General features: G+C 44.7%; 1 protein-coding gene and 1 long non-coding RNA gene across 5 annotated transcripts in view; one reads left to right on the top strand and one right to left on the bottom strand.

The window, feature by feature from the left end:
• RALY (RALY heterogeneous nuclear ribonucleoprotein) overlaps positions 1–21,468 on the bottom strand; it is an 86,016-nt gene extending 64,548 nt beyond the window's left edge. For 2 of the 4 annotated variants that reach the window (XM_054542159.1, XM_002830221.5), the window contains exon 1: positions 21,319–21,468. The gene's annotated coding sequence lies outside the window, so the exon portion shown is untranslated. The remainder of the gene's footprint in view (positions 1–21,318) is intronic. The other 2 variants (XM_024239007.3, XM_024239008.3) reach the window with 1 other exon arrangement.
• A 178-nt stretch (positions 21,469–21,646) lies between these two features.
• LOC103888785 (uncharacterized) lies at positions 21,647–22,869 on the top strand. The gene is made up of 2 exons (XR_653162.4): positions 21,647–22,396; positions 22,551–22,869. It is a non-coding gene; the product is annotated as an uncharacterized LOC103888785 (long non-coding RNA).
• Positions 22,870–25,550: the final 2,681 nt, after the last annotated feature.

The following is a 25,550-nucleotide window of genomic DNA, read 5'->3' as shown; positions in this document are numbered from 1 at the left end:
ATTCCTGACTCATCTAGCCCTGGCTTTGCCTGAAGGCTCCTACCACTCAAGGGCAAACGTATCTGCAGAAATTTCTCATTAAAATTGACATTTTGACAACTACGAAAAATAAAATGATAATGACACCCCCAGCATTGTGGGAGGTTAAAAAAAAAAAAGTCTATGCCAATAAAACACAAGAGACAGATGAGAAGCAATTATGCCTCAATTACTTCTCAGCTTCACAAGGGGAGGTGTTATTTGGAGTTAAACATTGTATGGCTGATCCATATCTCCACCCAAAGACTTGGATTTCTTGGGTTACCTAGGAAAAGTGCAAAAAAGAAGTAGGTAGAGAAAGGTAAATAAAGTTTTTTGCTTTTTTTTTTTTTTTTTTAAAGGACTGGAGAAATGGGGAGATTAAAAAAGGGGGGGAAATATTGAAAAGAAACAAAAAATAAAAGGCAAAAAGGATAAAAGAGGTAGGAAGAAGGGAAGGAAAGAATAGGAAGAAAAGTAAATATCCTTTAGGCTGGCCCACAGAGATTTAGCACACATTTGGCAGAAATTCTGAATAAGGGGGACAGGTGGATTAGTAGGTAAGGCCTGACTTCCGTACTTCCTCCTTACTTTTACTCCTACCATTCCTTCCATCTAGAATGTTCTTCCCACCATCTCTGCCAACTGAACTTCTGAATCTTTAAGGACAAGCTCAAATGCTACCAGCTTCTAGAAGCTTCCAAGATTTCTTCCAGTTAGTTCTCTCTCAAGAATTCCAGTAAATTTCCAGAGCACTTTGTCACATTTCTTTTTTTGACTTTGAAAAAATCTGATTTTATTTTCTGAATCATAAAGAAGTATTTCATGTTAAATTTAGACTGTTTAGCTTTCCACTGATATCTCAAGATACTTTCCAGATATTAACAGTACTCAGAACTGTGTAAAAGTTAACAACCAATACCATGTTTTAAAGAAAAAAGTTTAAATGTAAGACTAATGTCTTGGGGACATTACTAAATGTATTTCTAAGAAACCCTTCTCAAAGGTCAAAGTATTGGCAACTCTAATTTAAAAATTTTTAGTTTTTAATTATTGGAAATTTAAGTAACAATAGTTTCAAGAGCTAAGAATCAGATTGCTTTTTAAAACAGAATTTTTTTTCCCTGAGGGATTCATACTTGACAACAACTTCAGTTAAACATAATACTCCACCCAAATCCCAAATTTAAATGCATTATTTCACCTTGGAATAGTAAAATTATAAAATGGAATTTCTAAATTATAATACATATACATAATCCACCATTTTAACTGTCACGTTTACCAGAATTATGAAATCAAAAACAAACTCTACATTCAAGAGACAAATGATAAATGCTCTTTCATTGTTTTAAGAGTCCATTCCATTCTTTGTTGTTTTCTACTCCCATATTTTAAAATTATGACCAAATGACCAAAGGCCAAGTCAATCCCATTTCCCTGAAACCAACTGCCAGTAGGTACTGGCCCTACATACGCGTCCTTTAACAAGCCCTGTTCTCAAAAGGCTGGGGGTATTTATATAAGAACTTATTCCAAAGTGACTCTAAGATCCACGTTCCCAAGATCTAGTAGGGGCTATTCATGTGTTCTGAGGGATGTCCAGCATGCACGCAAACTTAATCTGTTCAAATTGAGGTAAAACAGACAAAAAACACTTAACAGAAGCTACATAATTAAAACTAACCTTTTGCTGCTTATTTAAGCTAATTATGTATTCTTGCAAAACAGAGACCCTCAAGTCAGTAATTTTTTATTTTAGTCACCCCCAAATTAAGCCTCTTCTTTAAAGCACAGTCATATTTCATCTGTAGCACTTAACACCAAACTATAAGTATCAATGCATACACATTTCCATCATTCATTTTGCAAGTAGTATTTGTGCCAAGCCTATTTCAGAGACACAAGGGAAACAGAGATAAGTAGCACACTATCCCCTGGCCTATACTGTCTTGATCCAATGAATGAGAGAGATTTGGGTGGGACACAGCACTAGAGTACAACTACAGCAGTCCTAGAAGTCAAAGGGCCTGCTATAAATCCTGTATTTTATTAGATCAAAATTAATTCTGCTCTGTAGCGATCAGGGAAAGCTTCCCTGAGGAAGTGGCATTGGAATTGATATGAAAGATAAATAGGAGTCTGTCAGGTAAAGGGGATAAGAAGGTAAGGGGATTTCTACTTAGGGGAAATACAGATGCTGCTCAATTTACAACAGGGTTACGTCCCAATAAGCCCATTGTAAGCTGAAAATATTGTTAAGTCAAAATGCCTTTTTTTTATTTTTATTTTTTTGAGACAAGGTCTCGTTCTGATGCCTAGGCTGGAGTATAGTGACACAATCAAGGCTTACTACAGCCTCAACCTCCCAGGCTCAAGTGATCTTCCCACCCCAGCCTCCCAAGTAGCTGCTGAGACTACAGGAATGCCCCATTACGCGAGCTAATTGCTTTTTTTTTTTTTTTTTTTTTTTTAAAAGAGATGAAGTCTATGTTGCCCAGGCTGGGAAAATGCATTTAATACACCTAACTTACCAAACACCCTAGTTCAGTTTAGCCTACCTTGAATACGCGCAGAACATTAACACTAGCCTTCAAGTGAGCAAAATCAACTAACACAAAGCCTATTTTATAATACAGTGTTGAATATCTCACATAATTTATTGAATACTGAAAGTGAAAACAGACTAGTTGTATGAGTAGTCCAAGTACGGTTTCTACTGAATGCATATCACTTTCGTAACCAACATAAATAAAAAAATCAGTAAGTCAAACTGTAAACCAGGGACTATCTGTAGTCAAAACAAAGTCATGATACAGCCTGGCACATCCAGGGAACCTTCTACTGGGCAGAAACACAGGGAAACAGTGGGTATTAAGCACTATGCTGCTGACAAAAGGCAACAAAGTGATATGGCACCAGACTGCATGAGCCTTGTGGCCAAGGCCAGAGTTTAGATTTTATCCTTTATTACTTGGGGTGGGAATGGAGAAGAAGAGGGGACAGTTTCAAGATGTCTAGTCTCCCTATTTTAGATGCCCTACTTTTTACTGCAAGTCCCCTTTAAAAACAAAGAAAACAGGTCCAATCCCAAGCTCTGCGCACTGCAGTAGCATTACAAGAATTTCTCAAGAAGGGCAACAGTGAGGAAAAAAACAAAGGATGGCGGGTGGGGGAGGATGCAGAAGAAAGGGTAAGTAGGGCTCAAAAAGAAACGTGGAGGAAAGGAAAAAGAAGAGGAAGAGAAGAGGCAAGGAAGGCACAAGGAGGGATAAATCTATCTCGGCCCTGAGGCTTCTTTTTGCTGAGCCTGTCTTCTACATCTTTCTAGGCAAAAAAATAAAATAAGGTCAATCTGATGCTAGTGACAGAAATAGACCCTTTGCACCAAGAAGAGGCTCAGCACATTACTACCCGCCACCTCAACCTTCCGCCACCTCATGATGATAGGGCTGCACCAAAAAACCTTAGCCCAGCTCTCCCAACCACCTCAGGTTATGGCAGAAGCCACTGCCCCATGGCCCAAGAGTGTGTGAGGCAGGAAAACCAAACAAAGGTCAGGAGTTTGAAGTAGGGCCTGCCCAGGACCCATGGCTGCTTCTTTTCTTTTTCTTTTTCTTTTTTTTTTGAGACAGGGTCTCACTCTGTCGTCCAGGCTGAAGTGCAGTGGCTCAAGCTCGGCTCACTGCAGCCTCCACCTCCTGGGTTCAAACAATTCTCGTGCCTAAGCCTCCCAAGTAGCTGGGACTACAGGCATGCGCCAATACACCCGGCTAATTTTTGTATTTTTGGTAGAGATGGGGTTTCATCATGTTGGCAAGGCCAGTCTTGAACTCCTGACCTCAAGCGATCTGCCTGCCTCGGCCTCCCAAAGTGCTGGGATTACAGGCGTGAACCACTGTGTCTGGCCCCATGGCTGCTTCTTAAGGGTCCTACAAGAAAGCTCTGGTTCCTTCTCTGGACCTTAGTTTCATCTGCAAAACAAGGGGAGTCAACGAGAAGGGATATGGTAGTCTGTGAGTTATAGAAGCTGTTTCCTACAGAGGATGTTTAATGTGGGAATTTGTTCTAATCAAGTCTCTAGCTTTATTCTTTCCACTCCTGCTTATGGTTAGTTTGAAGTCTGAAGGAGCCAGACTCAGAATAGGAGCTATCCCTGACACCACCACCTATCTTGGCCCCATCCAAAGTCTAGTTACTGCTCAGACCTGTATTTTATCTCATAGATCACAAGCAGATGTTTAGGCCCAAGGATATGTTTTTGTCTGATATGTAAAATTTACTTAAAAACCTCTGAGTTAATTGCCAACATTCAAAATCAGATCTCACTTTTAAAAAAATTAGATTTCTAGCTGCTCTTAAAAATGTCAGAGGTCTGGCGATGCCAGACCCACCCTGGGGTAGAAGTCAAAGGGCCTGCTATAATCCTGTAACTTATTTGATGCTTTCTCACTTTATCTCAAGAATTCATGCTAATTTATCATTCATTCCATAAAAATATTTAAAGTTAAAAGCAAACTTTAAATTACCAGTTATAATATTTAATCCAACTCCGAAAAAATCTAAGTATACTGACACTTCAGGAAGACGTATGTTTTATCCTGTGATTTCATGTATCATCTACTATGCAGCCATGTGTTCCAGTTTGAGAACCACCACCCCCCCACCACCGCCAGTTTATTCATTCACTCAAAAAATACTTAGATCCTATGCCAGGCTCTGGGAAAACACTCATCAACAAGACAGACATGGTTTCTGCCTTCATAGAGCTTGCAGTTCAGCCGAGATATAATGAAAAAAGTCATGCAGAATAGGAGGCACAGAGAGATACTAAGCTGAGGATCCAGAGTTTATTCCACAAACATAGCAATCCCTTAGGCAAGTTGCTTAACCTCTCCAGACCTATAAGAGGAAGAGGTTTAATCAGGCAGTTGCTGCTGAAGCAGGTCCTTTCAGCTAAAAATTCTACTTAGCATCACAAGAACTTAGCCTACTACCCTTTTTGAGTTCCTAACACTTACTAGCTTCCTCTCTTTATCTGGAAAATCAGGATCAGTTGTCATGGAAATTACCACGGTACTCCACATACTGGATGATGTTTCAGTAATCACAAGAAGTCAAAGGGAACCAGCAGGTGACTTTCTGGGTGATTCTTCTGCCTACTTTCAGGCCTGGTGCAGTGGCTCAGGCCTGTAATCCCAGCACTTTGGGAGGCCAAGGCGGGAGGATGGCTTGAGCCCAGCAGTTCAAGACCAGCCTGGTTTGTAAAAGAGCAAAACCCTATCTCTACAAAATAAAAAAATAAAAACAACAGGACATGGTGGTGCGTGCCTGTAGTCCCAGCTACTCAGGAGACTGAGGTGGGAGAACCACTTGAGCCCGGGAGGTAGAGGGTGCAGTGAGCTGAGATTACGTCACTGCATTCCAGTTTGGGCAACAGAGTGCCACTGGAAGAAAAAAAGACCAGGTACCAACTCATAAGTAAAACGGTTTTGGTTTTGAATTAATGTCCATGGTTTCCTTCATGATGCATCAGACTCACTTCCACTCTACCTTACAAATATATAATAGGGATTGCAAAAAATGCCAACTTGACAAGGACATGATCCACTGAGCCTTGACTAGTTTGCTGTCCATATGAAGTACTAAGACAGGCCAGGAGACAGATTTACCAGCCAATAAGGGCACCAAAAGTTCCCAGTAAAATGAAGATAATTCACTTAGTTGCAGGGGATTCACCAGCACCTTAACTGGGTAAAGTCTCTTCAGTATTAGAGTTCCTTCTAGAGCTGGGTTGGACCTTGGTGGCAAGCAGGTAGCAAAAATGAGTTGACCAAGTGTTTCCCAAAAAAAGTGCTACTCTGGTGATAAATGGCAACTGACACTGGGCTTGAGTATCAAAGAAACAACAGGAAATGGTGTGGCTTTGACAAACTTGGAACAAATATGTTGTCTAAAGAAGCCAGTCAATAAGGAAGCAGAATGTGAAAAAAAGTAGAGAAATGAAAAGCATGAAGTTGTAAACTCAAAGCTTCTGCCAAATTTGGCCGATGCTCCAAAGGGTTGCCCAAAGATCCAAGCCAGGTCTCTCTGCTTCAGGTTACAAGCTTCTAAAGCATGGACTAGCCAGTGTACAAGGAGTCACAATATAACAACCCTGGTAGAGGCTGGGGCGTGGTGGCTCACACCTGTAATCCTGGCACTTTGGGAGGCTGAGGTGGGCAGATCACAAGGTCAGGAGTTCGAGATCAGCCTGGCCAAATTGGTGAAACCCTGTCTCTACCAAAAATACAAAATTAGCCAGGCATGGTGGCACGCACCTGTAGTCCCAGCTAGTTGGGAGACTAAGACAGAAGAATTGCTTGAACCCGGGAGGCAGAGGTTGCAGTGAGCTGAGATCATGCCACTGACTCCAGCCTGGGTGACAGAGCGAGACTCCATCTCAAAAACAAAACAAAATCAAAAAACAAAACAAAACACACACACACACACACCAAAACAAAACAAAACAAATCCCTGGTAGAGGACTCAAGGAGTGAAGACAGGCCTACCCCCACTCTTATAAATGGAAAAATTGCTCATGGTCAGCGTCAGGCTCTAGCCTCTGCTACTTTCTCAAAAATCTTCCTCCTTTTTCATGAGAAATCAGTCACCTTCATAACCCCATGCCAGGACCTCTCATCTCACACATACATACTATCTCCAATGAAAGGCAGTCCCAATCTCCCCAGGCTTTTATTCCACTCAAAATAAAAATAGAGGCTAGGTGCCAATGGCTCACACATAATCCCAGCACTTTGGGAGGCCAAGGTAGCAGAACTGCTTGAGCCAGGAGTGTGAGACCAGCCTGGGTAACAAAGTAATATCTCATCCCTACAAAAAAATTTAAGAAACACTTGGGTGTAGTGGCATGTCTCTGTCATTCCAGCTACTCAGGAGACTGAGGCGTGAGGACAGCTTAAGCCTAAGAGTTCGAGGCTGCAGTGAGCTATGATTGCGCCACTGCACTCCAGCCTGGGTAACAGAGCAAGACCCTGTCTCAATTTAAAAAACAATGACACCACCACTGCAGGCCAAACAAAATATGTACACAGGCCAGACACAGCCCAAGGGGCTACCAGTATGTGACCTCTGATCAAGAGGATAAGACTGAACAGATGTGGAACAGAAAGGATTTAAGAGTGCCCCAAGGACTCCCCAATGAGGATGAAAGTTCAGCAGCTTGGTTCCCCTAAATGGAATACCTTTAAAATTCTGCTCCCTGAACATCACAACTAAAAGTTCCTTGTCTTTGCAAAAGAGCAAAATTACCCCATTACAGTCAGATGCCCTTGGGAGTGAACAGTACAACGCTAAATATACGTTCTCCCCTGATGCAGGATGGCATTCCCCATGCTTCATTCCATCATTATTCTATCTTCCCCAGATTCCTTCAGCATCTCCATAAAAGCAATAACACCTCTGCCAAACACAAGAGAAAAAAAAGAGTAGCTGCCCTTGAAATAGTAACTCAATCCAAAGAAAAGTTTATTGCCGGAAAAACTTTTGTTTATTTACCAAAACTTCCATACTAGACTTACAGCAGGGAGAATACAACGAAAATGGTTTGTAGGAAAAGGTACCAGGCAGCAGTGAATAGCATGGCACAGAAAACAGCAAGACAGGATGACAGGGAGGCAGGAAACTCTTAAGGGAGATTAAGGATCCCATAGCCCCACAATGACTTTGTCTGAAATAGCATATGGTCTTGCAGTCCCTGATTGACTATATGCTCCTTGAAGACAGTTTTACTCATATGGGTATTATCCACACCATCTAGTACCACACCATAACATGGTAGGCATTCAAATGGTCACAAAGAAGCTAAGGCCCAGGGAACTTTTGTTTTTTTTTTTTGAGACGGAGTTTCGCTCTTATTGCCCAGGTTGGAGTGCAATGGTGCGATCTTGGCTCACTGCAACCTCTGCCTCCTGGGTTCAAGCGATTCTCCTGCCTCAGCCTCCCAAGTAGCTACAGGCGCCCACCACCACGCCCAGCTAATTTTTTGTATTTTAGTAGAGATGGGGTTTCACCATATTGGTCAGGCTGGTCTCGAACTCCGGACCTCAGGTGATCCACCCTCCTTGGCCTCCCAAAGTGCTGGGATTACAGGCGTGAGCCACTGCACCTGGCTTTTGTTTTGTTTTGTTTTGTTTGGGATGGAGTCTCGCTCTGTCACCGAGGCTGGAGTGCAGTGGCATGATCTCGGCTCACTGCAACCTCTGCCTCCCGGGTTCAAGCGATTCTCCTGCCTCAGCCTCCTGAGTAGCTGGGACTACAGGCGCCCATCACCATGCCCAGCTAATTTTTTGTATTTTTAGTAGAGACGGACTTTCACCATGTTGGCCAGGATGGTCTTGATCTCTTGACCTCGTGATCTGCCTGCCTTGGCCTCCCAAAGTCTGGGATTACAGGTGTGCCTGGCTGACTCAGAGAACTTAAAATGATTTGCCTAAGCTCACAGAGTGGTTTAGTGATGAAGGAACAAAAGCTTTGCAGACAAGTAGGCCTGTGTTCAAATCCAGGTGTGGCCTTGGACAAGCCATCCAACCTCTCTCAGTCTGTTTTCTTACCTACAAAATAAGAACAATACCTATTTTTGTAGGGTTGTCATGAGGGTTAAGAGAAATTGTCCTTAACCAACAATTTACAGAAAATACAGAGGACAAAGAGACACAGAAAACACACCATAGGAATGCAATGAGCAAATTCCAGAACATGGAAAAATCTACAGAAAAAAAATCCAGCTTCTTCAACAAATAATGGGGGGATAACTACAGTCATGCATCACTTAGCAACGGGGATACATTCTGAGAAGTGCATCATCAGGCGATTTCATCCCTGTGCAAACACCAGTGTGCACTTACACAGTCCTGGGTGGTATAGCCTGCTACACACCTAGACTACATAGCATAGGCTGTATAGTTGCTCCTAGGCTACAAACCTATACAGCATGTTACTGTGTTGAATACTGTAGGCAACTGTAACACAATGGTAAGGATTTGTGCACCTAAACATACAATGGGTACAGTAAAAAAAAATGGTATTACAATCATATTAGACCACTGTCATATCTGTGGCCCATCACTGGCTGAAACATCTCTATGCAGCATGTGACTGTAGGAAGGACCATACAAATTAAATGAGACTTAAAAGACTTAAGAACCATGTGTGGACTTTATATGAATCCTGAATCAAACTATCAAAATAAGGTTGTGACATTTACAAAACAATCGAACATTTGAACACAATCATCTGGATTTTGATTTTATTAAGGAACTGTTACACTTTATAAAGATGGTAATGGCACTATAATTTTTAGAAGTCATCTTTTAGAGACACACTGTGAAATATTTAAGGACAAAATACGATAGCTGAGATTTTCTTCAAAGCACAAAATGAAGAAAAGTAGGTAGAGGTATAAATGAAACAAGACTGACGATGAATTGCTAACTGTTGAAGCCAAGTGATGGGTAAATCATATTTCATTAACCTATTCAACTTTGTGTATGTTTGAAATTTTCCATATTAAAAATAAAGAGGAATTGGTTAGGTTTCGATCCTAGCAACTCCATCTATCATATCGGCAGCGTGACCATGGTATATCTTTTTTGTTTTGTTTTGTTTATAGCATCTTTATTCAAAATTGACAAAATTTGGAAGCAACCAATGACTCCTTCAATAGGTGAACAGATAGATAAACTGTGGCACATCCAGACAATGAAATATTATTCAGCATTAAACAAAAATGAGCTATCAAAACATAAAAAGACATGGAAGAAACTTAAATGGATATTACTAAGTGAAAGAAGCAAATCTGAAAAGGCTATATATACTGTATGATTCCAACTATATGACGTTCTGGAAAGACATATCTGTGAAGACTATAAAAAGACCAGTGGTTGCCCACGGCATATCTCTTAACCTCCCTTTGTCTCAGTTTCCAACCTGTATGATTACGATCAACACAACCTACTTCTTAGGGTTGAGGTGAGAATGAAATAATATTTTATATGTATAAAAGGTTTCGCACATAGTAACCTTCAGTAAATATTAGCTCTATTAGTATAAACACAAGGTACCAAGTATGATATCTCAACACAGTGGACACTCAATTAATACCACTAATATGCAAGGCTGTGTTAACATTTAAAACCCAGGTCAGATTTTCTCAAAAAAAAAAAAAAAAAAAAAAGAATCTCACTCTGTTGCCAGGCTGGAGCACGGTGGCGCAATCTTGGCTCACTACAACCTCCAAATCCCTGGTTCAAGTGATTCTCCTGCCTCAGCCTCCCCAGTAGCTGGGATTACAGGCACGCGCCACCATGCCCAGCTAATTTTGGTATTTTTAGTAGAGACGGGGTTTCACTACTCCGTCAGGATGGTCTCGATCTCCTGACCTCATGATCTGCCTGCCTCGGCCTCCCAAAGTGTTAGGATTACAGGCCGTGAGCCACTGCACCCAGCCCATCAGATTTTTAAATCAACTACTTGACTAGTCTCCTCGAGAGGGGGCCTAGAAATTCTCTAGTGAATGTCCCTAGCGGCATCTCTAGCACCCTGTCTATCTTGACAAACACCCCACGACCTGACACAGGATCAGAAGCTGACTAATGTTTAACATGAAAGTGCTGCTCTCTGGAAGCAGGCAGGGCCACCCTATTTTCCCGAACCAGGTAATTTAAGGTACATTTTCTAATATTTGCTGACAGAACAAAGAGGAAAGGCTCTAAGACATGATCAATGTTCATGCCAACCTTCAAAGTGATTTGGTAAAACTACACAAAATAAATACCCAGCTAGGGTCCACCGGCAGGATAAAAGCTGACAAAGAAATGGCAAGTTTTCCCTGAGTAAATATACAACTAATAGATGAGCTCTGAGAGACTAAGTTCTTTAGGTTTTAGTATTCCCTCCCCAACCATTTTAAGAAGAAAAACTCTCTTTTGATATACTTCAAGTATGATTGTTTACTGGATTAATTTCTTTCCTGAAATGATGTAAGTATAAGCAAAGAGATCATTCTCATCCTTTTATCCAGTTTAAATACAAATTGGCTTCATAACGACATGACCTTGCTCTGCTCTGAGAGGCTATGAGAAGATATCACCCATCTTCAAAGTGTGGGACACTTCCACCACCTGCTCATTAGCAGGAATATGGATGCTACTCAGTCTAGTCATTCATCTGTTCCCTACTCAAGTTGTTCCCATTGCACAGAATGTTCTCTATCTCTGCAGCCTAATCACCTGTGACCATTCTTTCTGGAAAAGGGGGGAAGGGAAGCACATCGGTTGAGAAAAGATACCTGGGTGTTGCTTCTGCATAGTATGGGAGATACAGTACAGACATGGCAATATTGGTATTTCATAATCTATAAGTACAACCAGACAGAATATTAGAAATTAAAATGGTCCTGGACAACAGATGGTCATTATCCTTATCCTACAAGGTCCAGCACAAATACTCACTGGTCCACAAATGTTCCTTGGGAACTCCCCCTCTGCCCCTCCTCCATGTACAAAGGAAGCAATCTCTTCCCCTTCTGAACTTCCCAATCATTGTACCCCTTTATAGTACTTGCTATGTGAGAATTCACAGTATGGTTCTTAAAATTCATATCTATAACTACTAGCCAGAATGGCTTCAAATGAAAAAGATAGACAATGCCAAGTATTTACAATGACACAGAACAACAGCAATTTTCTCATCGCTAACCATGTAAGCTGGTAGACCTTTTAAAACTGTTTGGCATATTTACCCAAGGTAAACATATGCCTAACCTAGGACTTACAGTATGAGGTTAGAGAACACTTACTCACTGTTCCCGCTAAACAGTTCACCTCCAGTCTTTTGCTCCATCATTGCCCCTGTCCAGATGCTTTCATCACACTTTTTCCCAATCACAGAGACCAGCTGAGATCACTCTCCCTGCTCCCTACAAAGAGATCGATCTCCTCTCTTATGGAAAATTCTGCCACTTACCTATTACCTCTGACAAATGACTGATGGATTCTTCACATATAAATTGTCTCATGTGATTTTACAACGTTCTAATTTGCTCCTCACAATACCATTGTGAGGAAGGCAAGATATGGAGTATTAGCCCCACTTCACAGATGAGAAAATGGAACTTCAAAGAGAGAGAGATGACATCTCCAGTTTACATGGCCTTATTATTCTAGACCCCACAGGCAATGCTAAATTGTTGGAAGAAATCGGGAGCACAACACAGCATCTCAAGTAATATTTCTCTCTGAAGGGTAGGAAAGAGGGAAGAGCCCTTCAAAACCAGGAGAGCCTCAATGTGCCCACCATTTCCATTTGCTAGGGCTCCTTGCTGCAAAGTGTTCAAAGGTGGCTGGCAGTGGCAATGGGCTTCACGAACTACAATATAATCACAATTATCAAATCACAGACTGATCAAATGCCAGAAACCACACCTCAGATAATTCCACTTGCATACAAAATAGAGCTATTTTATTTCAAAATAGAGCATAATAAAACTTAAAATAATTCAATATGAAACTTAATTTTCTTCATTTCTACATAAGAAGCGAGACAATACCAAATCTTCCTGAAGCCAGCCAGAGAATTGTGTGGGTGTCCAGCTATCTGCATCTGGACACCCAAACCTGAAGGGCAATGTTGTCCCCTACTCCAATATTCTTGACTTTACACACTGGGTGTTGGACACCTTAGCAACAGAGGATAAATATCTGTAAAAAACAGAAGGGAGAGAAGGGAATGCCAAAAAAATAAAGTCTACACACTGGAAGTCAGATTATCAAACTGGTCTCCTTGTCTACTGATACAACCATCAATTATGTTATTTTCCGTTTGAACCCTCAATCCAAATATATGAGCCAGGGTAGCAGGCTGGATTTGCTTTACTTATCTGTCTTCCTCTCAAGACTGAAAGTAATTTGTGGACAGGAATTATGTCTTGTTGGTTTTTATGTTCTCCATAAGGAGAACACATAGGAGGTACTCCAAATTCCTGGAACGAATGGTTGAGATTAGGGATGGAAGGCTGTTGGGACTCCCAAGCATAAATAATCATGCCACGGCAACTAAGTAACTTCCTCTGAACCCTAATTTTAGTAAGGGTTGATTTTAATTGGTGTAAGAATCAATTAGGGTGAATCTTTAAAGTCTGAAGAGAAGTTATTCTTGTGTTCAATTGATTCACGCACAGCCCTCATTATTACATTGGCAGCAGCAGCATTCCTCAGTACCACCTTACAGGTATCCGCAAAAACAAAATTCCAAAGCCTTAAATTAATGCTTCAGGTAAAAAGGAAACGACATGGCCAGGCGCGGCGGCTCACGCCTGTAATCCCAGCACTTTGAGAGGCCGAGGTGGGCAGATCACGAGGTCAGGAGATCGAGACCATCCTGGCGAACACTGTGAAACCCCGTCTCTACTAAAAATACAAAAAAATTAGCTGGGCGTGGTGATAGGCACCTGTAGTCCCCGTTACTCGGGAGGCTGAGGCAGGAGAATGGCATGAACCCGGGAGGCAGAGCTTGCAGTGAGCAGAGATCGCGCCACTGCACTCCAGCCTGGGCAACAGAGCGAGACTCCGTCTCAAAAAAAAAAAAAAAAAAAAGGAAACAACATTTGACTTCTCAGTATAGTGTGGTCACATCTCTTACAAAGAAAATCCAAATCTAGATAAATGAAGTTATGGAAATGACCCTTTTAAATCTACTGCTGGGCTTGCTTTCACTAACACAAAGAATTTCAAAGGAAACTAGACAAACAGATCAAGAGACACCATGTAAACAGCACCGTTAACTAAGCTTATTAAAATCCTTAATAAAATAAACAGGAGACAGCTAAATACCAGATAAATGCCTCTGGAATGAAGAAAATCTGGCCAATAACATTAAGCTTCTAAACCTGGCATTCTAAAAGAGACTATTTACTTGGAATAAAGCAATGAGTCTTACCTTGACAAACAGAGGTATTCAGTCTCTACAGATGGCACTTCAAGGGCCAGGTAACCTCAGTAGACACATCTACTCCATAAGCTAAAGCTCTTAGGAAATGCAAGTTTCTGGTCTAGTGTTTTTCCATTACTACCATTGTGTGAAAATCTTAAAATGTTTCTTATTTTTCCTTTATTATGTGATTTTAAACAGTTTGCTATATATTTTAATGTAATTTTTTTATAGTCTTGGACTCCAAGTTTGTCCCATGAGGCTACAGCTCCAAGTTTATAATGGAACTCAGCATACAATTTGATAAATTCATCTCACAAGCAATTTTTCAGCAATCTGTCCACTCTAAAAAGCAATATCCATCTGTTTATATACTGAAAGGTATTTTTTGTGAACCCAGAATTTAACCCTCTGAGATACTCTCAGTACTCTAGCAAAGCCCTTTCTCCTTCCAGAGATAAATTCTCAAGCCACTTCCACAAAACTGTAAAAAGGTAGAAATATCACTCAAGATTATCTAGTCCAATTCCCTTGTTTTACAGACAGGAAGACAGAGATCTCACAGAGTATTAGATAATTACAATTAACATGGGTTTGGCAAGCATCAAAAGCCCACTGACTGCTATTTTCCCCAGTCAAACTCATTGGTGTGTTGGGAAGATAGCCAGATTTGCACTTTAGTTAGTAGAGCACTCCCTAGGAAACTCAAGTATGTACCCTCTAAGAAACCCAAGTATTCAGCCACAACCCCCTACCCCAACCCCAGAATAGAGAACAGGGGGCAGTGGATGTCTTAAATGGCTCTTCTGGAGATGGAGACTAGAGCCCAGGGACAATATCCCATCTTTCCTTCCTTCCTTCCTCCCAGGAGGTACAGGACATTGATTACCATGAAAGCCATTATGAAATGACAGAAGACACTAACACTGAGGAAATAAGGCAAGGCTGTGGAAACAAAAGATGACCAACATTAATACTTGGCCAGATACCTGCTTCTATTTATTCATTCGAAGAGAGGGGAGAAGTGAGAGAGAGAGGGACCTCCAACCCTTTTTCAGTCCCTACCTCCCCAGCCCCACTCTTTGGGCCTTTATAGAATTTCAGGGACTCCCCAGACGATTTTATGAGGAAACAAGGCTATAAAAAGAAAGGGCCTTAGTCCAGCCCAGACACTGACCAAACGATGCTCAGGCTAGTGACAAGACTTCCTATTTATTCCACTGCACTCTGTCTCTCTTCCTAAGGGTCTGTGAGCTGCACCCTGAGCACAGGTCTGAAACTTCCCTTACAGTACTCAGGGGGAAGTTGTAGGACAAGCAGGTTAACATTACGGCTGTCATTTTCTCCTTTCCAGCTATATATACATGAAGCCAAAATTGAATAAGACCAAGACACTCAAGTGAAAACCTTGCTGTCTCCACCCCTACTATCCCCCACCAATGCCAAACTAAGAAGGGGGAGAAGAAGAAAGAAAATACCTCTCCTAGAGATATATTATCTAAACTACCACCTAGAATCATAAAATGTAATTGCTAGAAGAGGCCTTATGGGTCATCTAGTCATTATTCAGATGAATAAACCCAGACACTTGCCACCTGAGAAAAAGACTGGAGCACACAGTGGGGTCTCCTGACTCCTATTCCTAATAAAAACCCTTCCAGGTCCCTCTCCATCCTGTCCTACCCGGCCCTGCCCCATCCACCATCTCCCCAGGCCACCGCTGTATTCAAGCTACTGAGATTTCTGCCCTTCTGGATCATGAGCTCCTTAGGATATGTTTTACTCATCTTTGTTTTCCCAGTGCCTAGCAGAGAGTAAGCAGAGAAGTGGCTTCGGCTTAGAGAGGGACTTAAGAATACACTAGTACACGAAAAGACCAGTGCCAAAGGACGTAGCCTGGATAAAATGTAAACTTTTCTTGGCTTAACGTAAGCAGTTTCCAGGCTGTGCCACACCCGGATGTCTAGGATTGAATATCTCCTCTCTTCCTAAACTAATGTTCGCACCATCCAGTTTAGCCAGGAACATGACCAGTTGTGCCATACTCACTCTCTCCCTTTCAGACCTGACACAAAGAACTAGAATCCATAACCAGAGGTAAGTGAAAGCATATGTAAGGAGACCCTGCATAAGAAACCCTACCCCCTCCCTTACGTGCTCCTTCTCCTGTGTCCTCACCTCAATAAACAGCACCCATTTACAAAACTGCACCAGGTAGAAACCAGATGTCACCCCGATTCCTTCCTTACCCTCCACACCAATAATCTTTGTCTCATCACTCAATTCCATCTTTTTTCTTTCCTTTTTTTTTTTTTTTTTTTTTTGAGATAGTGTCTCACACCCAGGCTGGAGTGCAGTGGTTCGATCTCAGCTCACTGCAACCTCCACCTCCCAGGTTCAAGTGATTCTCCTGCCTTAGCCTCCCACATAGCTGGGATTACAGGCGCCTGCCACCACACCCGACTAATTTTTTTTGTATTTTTAGTAGAGACGGGGTTTCACCACGTTGGCCAGGCTAGTCTCAAACTCCTGACCTCAGGTGATCCACCCACCTCAGCCTCCCAAAGTGCTGGGACTACAAACGTGAGCCACCACGCCCAGCAATTCCATCTTTTTTCTACACACTCTTGCACACGCTCTCCCACAACCTTCATTTGAAACACCATCACCTCTTGCCAACCTCCTAACTGGTTTCTCTGCCCATAGTGTCCTAGCTCTCCAGTCCACTCCTGAACAGGCAGCCAGAGATATCCTTCCAAAATGCACATTGAATCATGGCCCCCTCACCTTGGGATGAAGTCCAAACTCCTCAACACAGGCAAGAAGGCCCTTTCCTGACTTGGCCTCTGCTCTGCCTACCTTGAAAGTCTCCTGTCTGGCCACATCCACCCACCTCAAGCATTATGCTCCACCCAAGAATCCTGAGAAATTTGTTTAGCTCTCTTGGCCCATTTCTTCAACTACAGAATGGGAACAATAACAGTACGTACTTTCAGGATGGTCTTAACCTATTATCACCATTTCTGAACTTGTTGTTCCTTCTACCTAGAACAGTCTTATCTCTGCCTCCTCCCTGACTCCCCAGATCTCTTCTTTTCCTGGCTTATGTCTGTTCTTCTCTTGAGGGCTAGGCTTAACCAACTTCTCCTCCTAAAAAGCCTTCCCTGACCTTCCAATGCTGGGTTAGGCATCATTTTTCTGCGCTCTCCTGGTGTCTGTCCCCGTGACAACACTTCTCACGCTGCCTGTTTCCTTGCCTATCTTTCCCACTAGGCTATACAAACCCAAATCCCTAAGCGTAGTACCAGGTCTGACAGAGGCTTACTAATTGTTCAGTGAATGAAAAACTTTCCAAAAATGAGGTATCCAAAGAAAGACATCTCAACAAGTAACCAACTCAAATGTCAGCCAGGTAGCTGGTCTAAATGACTGTAAGGTCCCTCAACTACAAGATTCTATCCAATAAATTCAACACACTGACCTCATGGGTCATATTTGTTTGAACTTTAATATGTAGGCAATGTTGGGGCCATCAGATTTTTAAGGAGAGTGTGACATGACCAGACACATGATCATGTGTTTGTTACCCTATTACCCATCTCTGAGACACCGCCTCTCCCAACCCCCAGTTGTTATCAGGACAATATTCCAACCATCTTCATAAACATAAAGAGCCCACTCCCCTAAATGGACCAACACAGAAAATGGTCAAAGGGCATTCTGAAAGGCTATATGTAGCATCTAACTCCATCTTAACCAACTGCAAGCAGTGAGGATCATAAACATCCTTCAAGAACCCAAAAGCTAATCCCTCCTGTGTGCCTCTATGGAAGGAGGGGAAAGAAAGAGGGAACATTTCATAAAGGTGATCTACTTAATCATCCTGAGTAGTTTTGATCCAAGCTGCTGTCGCTGCACTGTTATTCCTGATAACTGCAGCCCCATATCCCCAAACCCTGGACTGTCAGAAGGGCAGGTGCAAACAAGGTGAGGGTGGGGAGTTATCTCGGTTCTATTTTAAGGGTGTAATAGCCTGGCGTGGTGGCTCACGCCTGTAATCCCAGCACTTTGGAAGGCCAAGACAGGGGGATCACCTGAGGTTCAGGAGTTCAAAGCCAGCCTGGCCAACGTGGTGAAACCCCATCTCTACTAAAAATACAAAAATTACCCAGGCATGATGGTGCATGCCTGTAGTCCCAGCTACTCGGGAGGCTGAGGCAAGAGATCCCTTGAACCCAGGACGTTGAGGTTGCAGGGAGCCAAGATAGTGCCACTGCAATCCAGCCTGGGCGACACAGTGAGACTCCGTCTCCAAAAAAAACAGGGTATAAGGTCCCTTCTGCAGATACTGGGGAGCCAGCAGAGATTCAAAACAGGCTTCAGTGATAACGAACATCAACCTAAGGGGGAGAAAAGTAGGTCTTACTCAGAGAGGCCTGGGTTCCTGCTCTGGAGCTGCATGCCACATCTCTGCTGCAGGTGAGGACTAATAATTTTGCATTTACAATGCACTCTGAGACTAAAGAAGACACTAAGTGTGCCAGCTTTGCAGTCACAAAAGGACAAATATTGCATGATTCCACTTACATGAGGTTCCTAGAGTAGTCAAATTCACAGAAAGTAGAATGATAGTTTTCAGGGGCTGGAGGGAGGAGGGAATGGGGAGTTAGTTTAATGGGTACAGAATTTCAGTTGGGGAAGATAACGGACAGTGATGATGGTTGCATAACCATGCGAATGTACTTAATGTCACATAAATGTACACTTTGAAATGGTTAAATGGTAAATTTTATGTTATATATATTTCACCACGATTTTTTTTAAAAAAAAGCATGCCAGCTTTAAGGTCATACTGTCTGCAGTCTGAATACTGCCGTGGCCACTTACCAGTTACATGACCCTGAGGCAGGTAATGTAACCTCTCTAAGCCTGTTTCTTCTATAAAACAGGGGTAATAATAGTACTTAATTCATAGGTTGCTCTAAGAACTAGTAATATAGTCCATAAAGTCCTCAGTCCATTGACTGGTGGTACATGTTAGATACTTAATAAATTTAGCTATTATTACTACCACTATAAAGCACTTTCATAGCCATTTTCTTAACAATCCCCACAACAACCCTATGAGAGTTTACAGATAAGTAAACTGAGGCTCAGAGAGCCACAATGAGTGGCTCAGTTTATGATGCCAAATCAAATCCTCTGCTCCAGAGAGGTGTCTTGTCCTCACTACTTACTCATTCTGTCATCTAAGGCAAGTGCTATCCTGTGTCTCCACTCCCTCACAGTAAAAAAAAAGAGACATAAACCAAGCTCTGCAAACTACCTCACAGAAATGGATTAGAAATTAAATCAGATAATGGTTATGGAAGAGTATATAAGCCATAAACACATAAAACCGAAGTGGTGACTTACAAGAACTAGTACACCTGTGCTTAAACCTGGCCTCCTCTTAATACTAACCATAAGGCACAGAAAGTGGTGGGGACTATAAAACTTCCTTGGGATTTCCAATTACTCAGGATTTCTGACCTTAAGACCTGAATAAGTGGTTTCGTGCCCTTTTAAGAAGTGGCAAGGTATGGGAGAAATAAAAATATTACTGGATTAGGAGGAAGAAGACTGGGAATTTTAGTTCTCACTCTGACACTAAGGCAGTCTGAATTCAGACAACTTACTTCCCCTTTCCAAGGTTCAGTTAACAGGGAAGCGGGGAAAGACAGATACGAAAAAGTTGGACCAGATGGTCTGTAAGACCCCTTTCAACTCCTACATAGGACTCCTAAATCCAGAATCCTGGCCAGGCACCACAGACTTACCAGACTCCAAAGAACTAATGTGAACATCAAGAGACTCCTCAAGACCTGGCCCAGAAACTCCGTTGCCTGATTTTTAGACACTCCCTCAAACGGGATCACATTGAAAAACTGGAACATTTGCCAAAGTTAATTTTAGTTCACTTTAACCACTCTGGGCCTTATCTGAAAATAGGAGTAATATTTGTTTGAAGGCAGATGACTTGAGCTATTCCCCCTAACCCCCATCAAACTAGGATCGATAAATCTAAACATAGAGAACCTGAAAGGTCTGGGAGGAGGAACACGCCACACACAAACTAAAGGGTGGATCCCACCGTTTACAGTCTCAAAGCTTCCTTGAGCCAAAACCCCAGGGAATTTGAGTTGTGTTCGAGACCTGGAGTCTGCATCCATCAACTTCTAACTGCCGCAACACTAGCAAGGAATTCATCCAAACCTTTCCCTTTAGAGCTATGGTAACCCCAGAATGGGATTTCATCCACAGTATAGTGGACAACGGCCCAGAAGTCAGGGAAAACCCAGAGTTATGCCCCTAATTAAATGGTGTGACCCAAGGCTAGGTAAAAATGCCCTCTGCACTAAGAGATGATACATGCTCACACCAGGAAATATTAATAAATAACAGGTACTGGCACCACTCCTTTGCACTTCTATGGCTACTGTGACTTGGAGAAAATTACTTGACCCCTCTGCGCCTTAATTTCTGCTTTTGTAAATAAGGATAAACCAGAAGGCCGTTGTGAACATCAAATGAAATAAGGCTTGGGAAGTTCCTGGGTGAAGTCTCACTAAATGTTCCCTGCTGGTGTTAAACACTTCTTTCACATATTAGTTCCCTCCCTGAATCCACGAACACCCCGCGAGGCGAGTTTCCTTCTTTCCCCCCACGTCACCGAGAGGCAAACTAAGCCTCGGCCGCCAAGGAGGCTGAGTGAAACGCGGATACGGCCCCAGTTCGAGGGCCCGTTGTTGTTTCTCTCCGAGCCCAAGGCGTGCAAAGAGCCCAGAAGAGGCGGGAGCCGAGGCAGGACAAGCTCTGCGAGCCTCCGGGAGCCCGTAGACCCAGCCCGGGTAGGAGAGCCGGAAGCAGCCGCGGCCGGGCCCGCCTGCGGCCTCCCCGGAGCAGCCTCCGTTCCCCTCCCTCCGCCCCTCGCCGGGCGGGGCGGGGCACGAGCACAAAAGACTCCAACTTCCGAGCGGGCGCGGGCCCACCCAGCCAACTACTGGCCCAGACTTGGCCCGCGGAGAGAGCAGGCAGGGAACGGCGGGAGCGGGCGCGGAGGGCTGGGGCCGGGGACCCAGGGCGGCGGGTCCGAGTAGGAGAAAGGAGCGGCGGAGGGGGCCTAGAGTTACTCGGGCTCCCGGGACTCCCCGAAGGGCAGAAATAAGTTTCTAAAAATAGGCAGCGGCCTGCCTGAAGAAGTGGGTGAACGGAAAGGCACAAAGCACACACCCTCCCCGCACCCCTAAGGAGACGCCCGCAGCCCCCACTCACCCGCGCCGAAAGGTCTGGAGGAAGCCGCGCGGCTGGGAAGAAGGCGGTACTGCCGCACTCGGGGACGTAAGGGAGGGAGGAAAAGGGCGGCTGCGGCGGGAAGAGGCTGGGCACAAGCGCGGGAGTCGTCGTCGCCGCCGTCGCCGCCGCCGCCGCTACCGCCCCCTCAGCTTCTCTGGGTTCCGCTGCCCCGCGCTGGCGCCGCTCGCGCGCCCCGCCGCACTGACAGCGGCGCGAGCCCCGCAGCCGCGAGCCCTGCCCTCGGCCGGCACCACTGAGGCGCGCGGGGGTGGGGGCACCCGGAGCGGCTCCCCGCAGCTCGGCTCCGCCCGCCGCTCCGGCCCTGGTCCCGGGCTCTCCTCCTTCTCTGTCTCCCGGGAAGGACACGGTGACACGAGCACGAGGCGTCTGCAGCCTCGCCCAGAAACAGCCCGGCTTCCCAGGCGTATGGGCTCTCCCCACCCTCTCAGCCTGGCTTTGGAAAGGTCCAGAGCTTCGGCGGGGACAGGAGGAAGGCGGGGCCGGGGTGGGGCCTGAAACGGAGCAGGGACTGAGACGCGGCTTGGGGAGGCGGGGCTGGGGCGGGAAGAGAGCCGCTTGCACAGGTTTGGAGCCGAAGTAGGGGCGGAGCTAAGATGGTGATGAGGCCCAGGGAAGAGGGTCGCCGGACAAGTAAGGAAGGCCGTGCAGGAGATGGAGAGCCGGAAGCCAGGACAGTGCTTGAAAGGAGATGCTGTGGGCGGGGCTAAATGGAGAATCGCCCAGAGGGCGGAGCCACGGGTGGAGGGAGGCGGGGCTGAAGAGAAGCTTAGAGTGGGAGGAAGATGGAAGCGGGCCTGAAGGAGGCGGGCCCGGAAGCAGGGAGGGGAGGAGGGGTCCCGGGGGTGGCTACTCTGGGCGGGTGCCGGAAGGAGGCGTGCCCCAAGGAAGGACTGAGGGGTGGTGCTTGAGGTGGGCGGGGCCTGGAGATGGCGCTCAAACATGCAGGCTGCGGGCGGTGCATGAGGGATCCGGAAGAGACGAGGCAGGAAGAAACTCCTGGTCCTTTCGCTTTTAAGGAACGTGGCACCTAGACAGGGTGAGTGTCGCTCTTCGCTGCCTAATCTGGGACTGGGCGGAGAGGCCGCGCTAAGGGTGATCTCCGAAAAAGATGCAGGAGATGTTTTATAACTTGATCCAGGTGCTAGTCCTCTCTCCTACACATTTCTCCTGTCGGGATCTCTCACTTTCAGTGTTCCAGCCTCCGGTGAACCAGAGTCTTCCTAGTGAGAGCATGAGAGGCCCGTTGTCCTTCATTCCTCAGCTATGGACTTCCCTGAAAGTTGAGAACTGACTATATTCTCGATGCCTCCTCCGACCTGTATTTCATGACTCACATCGCTTCCCCAGAACCTGCTTAACAGACGGGATTCCTGAGAATGGAGCAGAGTTTGAATTCAGAGTCCTGGCTTTGCCATACCAGCAGTTATAATTGTCCTTCTGTTGTTTGATGACCTCCCTGCCCTGCTTCAAAAGGAAAAGAAATCAAATTAAAGAGTTGATGACCCTGAGCGCAAGGCCTGGGACGTTCTTCCCCAAAGTCTGCTTTAATATCACCTCCTCAAAAAAACTCTTCCCTGAACACCTTGTCTCAAGATGTTCTCTAGTTTGTCTTCTTGTTCTGTCATTTATTTGTCTGTTCATTGTTTGTGTGTTTTTTGAGGCGGAGTCTCGCTCTGTCGCCTAGGCTGGAGTGCAGTGGCACGATCTCGGCTCTCTGCAACCTCTGCCTCCTGGGTTCAAAGCGATTCTTGTACCTCAGCCTCCCAAACAGCTGAGATTACAGGCGTGTACAACCATGCCCGGCTAATTTTTGTATTTTCAGTGGATACGGGGTTTCACCATGTTGGCCAAGCTGGGCTCTAACTCCTGACCTCAGGGGATCTGCATTTGAGGATAAACCCTGTCTTGGCTCCTCCCTGACGGGGGTGAGAAGTAGGCCTCCTGGAATTGCCTCAAAGCCCCCGGTTATCACCAGTGTTCTCGGTTGCAAATTACAAAACATAAATAAACTCAGAGTAACAGACGCAGCAAAGGAATTTATCAGGAAGGAATGGGGAGCTCCCAGAACTGATGGAAAGGCTGGAGAACCAGGCTCAGAAAATGCACTGAAGTGGTGAGCACAGAGGCTTGAATGTTGCCAGGACTCTCCTCCCAGTCCTTTATCTCTTCTCCTCTCTGTATGCGAGCTTTTCTCCTCAAGGCTAGGCACCCGGCTGCAGCAGCGCTCACCACTCACAACTCTCACACGTTCCACCAGAGAGAGACTGAGGATTTCTGCTTCTGGTCTGAAGGACAAAATTTTAGGGAAAAACTTTGATTGGTCCAACATAGGTAAGTCCCCGTCCCTGGACCAATCATCTATGGCTGGAAAACCAGGTGCTGTGACTGGCCCAACTTAAGCCAGGTGCCATTCTCTAACCAATACTGTGACTAGGGAAGTGGGACGTACAGGGAGATGGCAGCCCCGTCGGAACCATATGGTCAGAGAAAGATGCATTTCCCAAAAGATGGAGTTCATGGTCTGGGGCAGAATGAATAATAGATTTTTACTACACCTGCCCCAGAGTCACCCCCAACCAATACATTACTTACTGCCCGACTCTCATCATTCCTTCTTTGCTCAAAACCCTTCAATGGGCTGGCACAGTGGCTCACGCCTGTAATCCCAGCACTTTGGGAGGCCGAGGTGGGGGGATTACTTGAGGTCAGGAGTTCAAGACCGGCCTGGGCAACATGGTGAAACCCCATCTCTACTAAAAATATAAAAATTAACTGGGCGTGGTGGCAGGCACCTATAATCCCAGCTACCCAGGAGGCTGAGGCGGGATAATCGCTTGAACCTGGGAGGTGGAGGTTGCAGTGAGCCGAGATCATGCCACTGCACTCCAGCCTGAGACAGAGAGACTCCGCCTCAAAAACAGAAAAACAAAACAAAAAAACCTTCAATAGCCTCCCATTGCCATGTCATGAGCATGGATCAAAAACTCAAATGTCATGCCGGGCACAGTGGCTCGTGCCTGTAATCCCAGAATTCTGGGAGGCTGAGGCAGGAGGATTGCTTGAACCCAGGAGTTTGAGACCAGCTTGGGCAACATAGTGAGACCATGTCTCTACAAAAAAAATTTTTTTAATTAGCCGGCCTGGTAGCATGTGCCTGTACTTCCAGCTACTTGGGAGGCTGAGGCCAGAGGATCACTTGAGCCCAGGAGGCCAAGACTATAGTGAGACATGCTTACACCACTGCATCCAGCCTAGGCAACAGAGTGAGACCCTTCTCAAAACAAATAACAACAATAGCAAACCCTCAAGTGTCTACAGAGGCTAGAAAGAAGGTTAGGCATGAGACAATAGGGAGTGGAGAGCACTGTCATGAACTGGAGGATGTGTGTTGCATACTGTTCCTAGAATGCAGGTGCTGCTGAGATGTAGGATTCTTCAAGAGAGCCCCCAAATCTGGATTTTCATATAAAATCTCCCAATTTCTAAATGTTGGCTCAACTATTTTTAAAAACCCTGTGCAAGCCAAATGAATTATGTCTGCAGGCCAATTACTGTAGGCTGTGGTCTAAAAATGAGCAATCTCTGACCTTTATAGGATAAAGCCTATAATCACACACCCACCTTTGGGCTCTGTCATCTATTACTACGTAAGAAATCATCCCGAAAATGTAGTGACTTAAAACAACAATGATTTGTTACTTCTCACAATTTTATAGAATGACCAGGTGGTTCTTCTGCTCCATGTGGTGTTGGCTGGGAAAAGCTTCCTCCTGTCTCCACCTCCACATGTTCTATTTCCTTTTCAAGCCCAAGTGCCAATGGCGCCTCCACCCTGAAGCCTGCCTCATCTGCTGTGCCACACACATTGCCACTGGCCAAGTCTAAATGAGATGCCGTGCTCTCCAAGCTTCGTTGCTCTTTATGTATAACTATTAGAGCACGCATTTAGCTCACCTAGAGAACGGAGGTCTGCCTTGTCCATCTTTATTTCCTTCTGGTACAGTCACACAGGAAAGCCCCATGGGTGCTGTCTGATTGGATTGAACTGAACTGACTCTTGGCGATATTTAGTCAAACTTGCCCATTTTAGAGATGGAGAAATGACAACCGGAGAGGGGAGTTCTACTGGAGAGGGGAGTTCACACATCATATACGCTGAAAGCTGCCCATCAAAAGTTGCAGAACCAGGA

The sequence above is a fragment of the Pongo abelii genome, chromosome 21 (assembly GCF_028885655.2).
Source record: "Pongo abelii isolate AG06213 chromosome 21, NHGRI_mPonAbe1-v2.0_pri, whole genome shotgun sequence".
NCBI lineage: Eukaryota > Metazoa > Chordata > Mammalia > Primates > Hominidae > Pongo > Pongo abelii.
The sequence above is the reverse complement of the archived record's forward strand: the minus strand, read 5'-3'. Positions and strand labels throughout refer to the sequence as shown.